The following is a 6,000-nucleotide window of genomic DNA, read 5'->3' on the forward strand; positions in this document are numbered from 1 at the left end:
TAAATCTTGTTGGGTTCTTCGGGTGAGTGTAGCGGGTTGGCGCCCCGCTCTGCCTCAGCATATTGGCGCCACACTTCCTATTACACACTTTCACCTTTGGGCGTGACGTGGGCAATGCCCCTTGCCTAGGAGTGTGAATTTCTGACACGACCCGAAAACACGACACAAACTTGATACGGATTTTTTGGGTTTGGGCTTATCCTAAACGGGTTCGAGTCAGTTTTAGGTCGAACCATGAACCCGTTTAGCTAAACAGGTCAGGTTTGGGTCAAACCTGCCATGTTTTGCAGGTTGACCCATTTAATTTATAAAAATAAAAAGTAGGGTGGATTTTTTGAATGTATATATATTTGAGGGTTTTATAGGTTAAAGTAAAGTTTTCTTCTTAAAAAAGTATGCAGATTTCATTGGTCATTTAAGGTAGTTAAGTGTGAAGTTAATGATGTGATTAGCATATTTGTTTTATTCCAATAAGACCGTGGGGTATGGTGGGGCGTGGGTTGAGGGCATGGTGCGACACGTGGAGTATGGGGCACCCAAGACCAAAAGTCAATTTCAAAGGGGTATGATGGGGCGTGGCTGGGGTGGCGTGGAAAAAAAGCCAATTTCAAAGGGCTAGTGCTCTTGGCCAATGAGGTTCCGCCATGTCATGTGGGTAGCCCCGCCCAACGCCCGGGCTGAACCCCCGCCCAAGGGGCCACGCCGAAACCCAAGCCCACCCGGGGTGGTGACGTGGGTGTTTGTACCCAACCCCCGCCTCATACCCCATAGTCTAAGAAGCGTCAAAGACTCTGGCGCCAATTTTTTGTTATATTATATTTTTGTTATATTTTTATTTCATAATTTTTGTTTTGTTGAAATTTATTTTTTTAGACAACTTATTATTTTTGGTACTAGTTTAAAATTTCTGGAGAATGTGTTTTTGGTAGTTTATAAGTTATAATGTTATATTCTACTTTTAAGTATGGTTTTAAAACTTTAAAGCAGATTTAAAAATTAAATGTTCGGGTCAAACGGGTTAGGTTTGGGTTAACCCGTAAAGAATCGGGTCATGTTCAGGTTCATGTTTCTAACACATTTTTCGGGTTCGGGTCGTGTTTAGATTCGTCTAAATTTTTCGGGTTCAGGTCTGATTAAACCCACCAACCTGCAAACCCGACCCGTTTGGCACCCTTCACTTTCACCTTTTAATTTAGTTTTCTAAAACAATCAAATATTTACACAATACCCCACTTTTGTCTTAATTTATTTAATTTAAACGTTATTTTAATAAAATAATTAATTAAACCAATAAACACTTTTGAAAGACATCCAATATGTCTACGAACGTAAGTCACTTTTCACTTTTTAGTTACACAGAGTCATATATCATATCTAGTGGTAAGTGAAACAAATGTCTCACTTTTGGGCATGACATGATACGTGACTTCTAGTCAGCAAAAGATTTTGAAGTTAAAAATAAGTGTAGTGGTGAGTGAAAGTCGCTTTAGATAATGCCCCAGGGTCCAAAAAGTGGAAGAGATTGGTCAACACCGTGATGAAGGCTACTTTTTGGAGAATATGGTACGCTAGGAACCAAAAAGTGTTTGAAGGAAGGTCTCTTCGGGTTATCGAGCTGGTCGAGAAAATAAAGGAAGACTCCTTTTTGTGGATTAAGCATCGGTCCAACCTCCCTAATATCACTTGGGAGAATTGGCTCGTTTTTGATGTTTCTAGTCTTCTGTAGTTTGGTTTTCTTGTTGTCTTTTTCTCTTTTTCTGTTGTAGCTTTCCAGCGGCTTGCTGGCTCTTTATATATAGATATAAAGTGGTTTGCCGTTAAAAAAAAAAGTGGTGAGTGAAAGAAATGCCCCTTGCAATGATTACACATTAAAATTCAATTTAAATAAAAAATTTCATTGGCCCAATAACTATCGACTCGGCGTTTTATTTGGAACGCCCCAACCATTTTTTTCATGAAAAACATCCATGGGAGCTGTCAAATGTCAAATGGCATGGGTGGGTGTTTTTTTTTTTTTAGAAAAACACCAAAAAACCCCACTATAAATAGTCTTAGATAGTTAGATGCATCCATATATTGATATATAGAATCAGGGCTCAAGGTAACCATGAGGAAAAAAGGTTGTTTGGGTTGGAAAATAACCAACTAACAATATGACAAAGATCCTCTGACCTAAAAGGGGACTCCTCTCATTCTCGTAATAAAAAAGGGAATTAATATTCACATATCTTTTCTCTCTATCTCTCGCTTCACATACATAGATATATAGAGAGATAGAGTCAAAAAAGATGTGTGAATATGTGAATAAGATGTAAGGATATAAGAATAGTGGAATCCTAAAAAATGCAAGTGGGTGACTGAGTGATAAAATTGCAAATCAACTCTCTTTTGAAAATCGAATATGTTATCATTTGGGGTAAGATCATACTACCAAACGCTTGAATCGACTAATCACTTATTAGTTTCTTGTCCCTTTGCAAAATTAATATGGAAGTAAATTACAAAAGTCGTTTTTTATGTTAGCACTAGATTGCGAAGTGTGTTTTTTGTCTTCAAAAATTTAAAAAAAAAAAAACGTACTCGATATTTGCAAACTCTTACACGTTATGTCCTTTTAGCCATAACTCAATTAGTTTTCATGGTTAAGTCTAACCAATTGGACCCCACATGAGGGTATTTTAGTCATTTTCTTATAAATACTAAATTAGATAATTATAAAAGAAAATAAATAAAATAATTATATGTTTGCAGATTCTTACTCCACCCAGATCTCTCTACCCATCACAACCTTCCACCACCGCCAACACCAACCCACCACCACCACCGTCAGTGGCGGACCCAAGATTTTTTTTTTTTTTTTCATTTAGGTCCATTTTTTGTGTAAGATTTTTTTACAAACAAACATTAAAATTTTCGGATCAGTCATCGTAGTCGGGTCAGGGCTAGGAAATTATGTACAAGCAATTAGTGGACATGAAACCACTACATTATATGTTGGAAGTTTTATTTGGTAATCAAGTGTTAAATAAAATCATTTAGTGGACATGAAACCACTACATTATATGTTGGAAGTTTTATTTGGTAATCAAGTGTTAAATAAAATCGACATTCAGTTTATCATTTTAAAGAAGCAAATTTGTGTTGTTTTAAAACACTAGTTTAATTTTGATGGATGTAAGACTTGAACTTGAGATCTATTTGTTGAAACACAAGGGGATTTACCACCACACCATCTTTGCTTTTAATAATATGAGGTCCAACTAATTTATTTTATGGGGTCCTTGAAAAATTTAACGTACCATTCTACTATTTTCTAAAAAAAGATTGGGGTCCGTGGACCCTGACCCGGACCATGTAGGTCCTCTCCTGACCACCGCCACCACCAACACACCCCCATCACCGCCTTCTACCACCACCATAAAAACTTTCCATCACCACCCACCCCATCATCACAATCTTCCATCACCGCAACTACCTTTGCATTTTCCGGCCAGATCCACCACCAACATCTCTCTCTCTCTCTCTCTCTCTCGTCTTCATCTCTTGAATCACCAAAAAACCCCCAATTTCTTACAAGTCACCAAAAACCCTCTGTTTTAAAGCTTTGAAGAGAAATTAAAGGTTACATGTTGTAATAGAATTAGGATTCCGGCTGTGAAACGTCTGATTTTGGGTGACGACCGTCGGAATTAAATCAACGATTTCATAGGAGGCTGCAAGCGATTTTAGGTTTCGAGCCTAGATCCACAAACATGACCTCTACTGCTACACTGATAGCTTCATTTTAGAATGGACAGAAGAAGAAGATGATACCAAATCAAATCTTAGGATCTGTTGTGATCCCGCCTAACTATATAACAGAAATGTAACGTATTACAACTATTACAATTGTACCCCTACATTATTGACCTATTACAAAACAATCCTTATACAACTATGACCATATTACAAACTAGTCCCTCTACTTCTTATTAACTCTTGAACATATCAATACTCCCCTGTTGACATTCATCCTTGACCTCAAGGATCAAGTAATTGAAAATCAGGAAATCTCAGCATGAAATCATCTTTAAACTCCCACGTAGCTTCAGACAAAGGTTTATTTTTCCATTGAATTAAAAATTGAACCGCAGCCTTGTTACTCCTTTTAACTACCCTTTTTTTCCAAAATTGCAGCAGGATACAATGAGAAACGAGGAGCAGTTGGAAGAGGAATGAGTCTATCTGGTGGCCCTGAAGCTAACTTCAACAATGATACCTGAAAAGTAGGATGAATATTAGCTTCAGATGGAAGATCCAACTTGTATGCTACAGAGCCAATTTTCTCCAAAATTAGATACGGCCCAAAATATTTAGGGGATAATTTGTTGTAAGCAGTACCCCTTAAAGAACTCTGTACATAATTCTGTAATTGAGATAAACCCAGTTTCCAACTTCAAAAGATCTTTCACTTCTATGTTTGTTTGCCATTTGAATCATTCTATTTTGAGCTTTGAATAAAGTGTCTCTGAGTAACTTGATTGTCTCTTCTCTACTCATCATTAAATCATCCACCGCTTCCACCATTGATTCTCTATGCACGTAAGGGACATGAATAGGTGGGGGATAGCCATACAAAGCTTGAAATGGTGTAGTTCTAATTGCAGTATGATAATTTGTATTATACCAAAACTCAGCAAAAGACAACCATTTAGCCCAAGAAGTAGGCCTATGCATTGTCATACACCTCAAATAAATTTCCAAGCATCTATTGACCACTTCAGTTTGACCATCACTTTGAGGATGGTATGCAGTGGATAAGGCTGAATCAATTCCTTGTAATTTTAAAAATTCCTTCCAAAAGTTGCTTAAAAAATAGTGTCCCTATCTGACACAATAGTGGAAGGCCATCCATGAAGTTTGTAAACATTATCTAAGAAAGCTTGGGCCACATTTGCAGCAGAAAAAGGATGACTTAAGGCCATAAAATGAGAGTACTTTGTAAGCCTATCAACCACTACAAAAATAACTTCTCTACCTTGTGATTTAGGCAGCCCTGTAATGAAATCCATGCTGATATCAGACCAAACTGCAGAAGGAATTGGTAATAGTTGTAATAAGCCTGGGCTTGCCACAGTTTCATACTTGGCCTGCTGACAAATTGAACATGCTCTAATAAACTGTTTAATTTGTTTGACCTGGCCTTTCCAATAAAACAACCCTTTCATTCTTTGATGAGTAGCATGGACCCCAGAATGACCCCCTAAAGCTGAAGTATAACAGAAGTGAATAATTTCTTTCCTTAATTCCAAATCCAGCCCAACAACCAATTTACTTTTCCTCTTAAGCAACCCTTGCTCCCAAACAAAATGATACACCAATTGCCCTTGTTGTAACTGTTGAATGACTTTCTGGATTACAGGATCTTTCTCCCAACTTTGCTTGATTTTGTTTAACAACAAAGGATCAAAAGATGATACTGCTAATTGAAAAAATGTAGAGCTTTCCACTCTTGATAAAGCATCAGCAGTGACATTATCCACCCCTTTTTTATACTGAATTTCATAGGTATAACCCATTAACTTGGATAACCATGAATGTTGTAATGGTGTGGTGATTTTATGTGTCAACAAATGCTTCAAACTCTTCTGGTCAGTTTTTATGATAAAAGGTTTTGAAATAAGGTAATAGTGCAATTGTTTGATAGCCAATAAGATAGCTAACAATTCTTTCTCATAGATTGACAAAGTCAACTGTCTAGGAGAGAGAGAGCCTTACTTAAAAAAGCCAAAGGATGACCTTCTTGTAATAAGACTGCCCCAATGCCCTTTGATGATGCATCTGTCTCTACAATGTAGGGTTTATTCAGATCAGGCAAAGCTAGTACTGGAGCTTCACATAAAGCCAACTTAAGCTGTTCAAAAGCCTGTTGAGCCAACTCATTCCATTTGAAAGACTCTTTTTTTAACAACTCAGTTAAAGGCTTTGCAATCACACCAAAAGACCTGATAAATTTCCTAT

This window comes from Helianthus annuus, chromosome 10 (assembly GCF_002127325.2).
Source record: "Helianthus annuus cultivar XRQ/B chromosome 10, HanXRQr2.0-SUNRISE, whole genome shotgun sequence".
Lineage (NCBI taxonomy): Eukaryota > Viridiplantae > Streptophyta > Magnoliopsida > Asterales > Asteraceae > Helianthus > Helianthus annuus.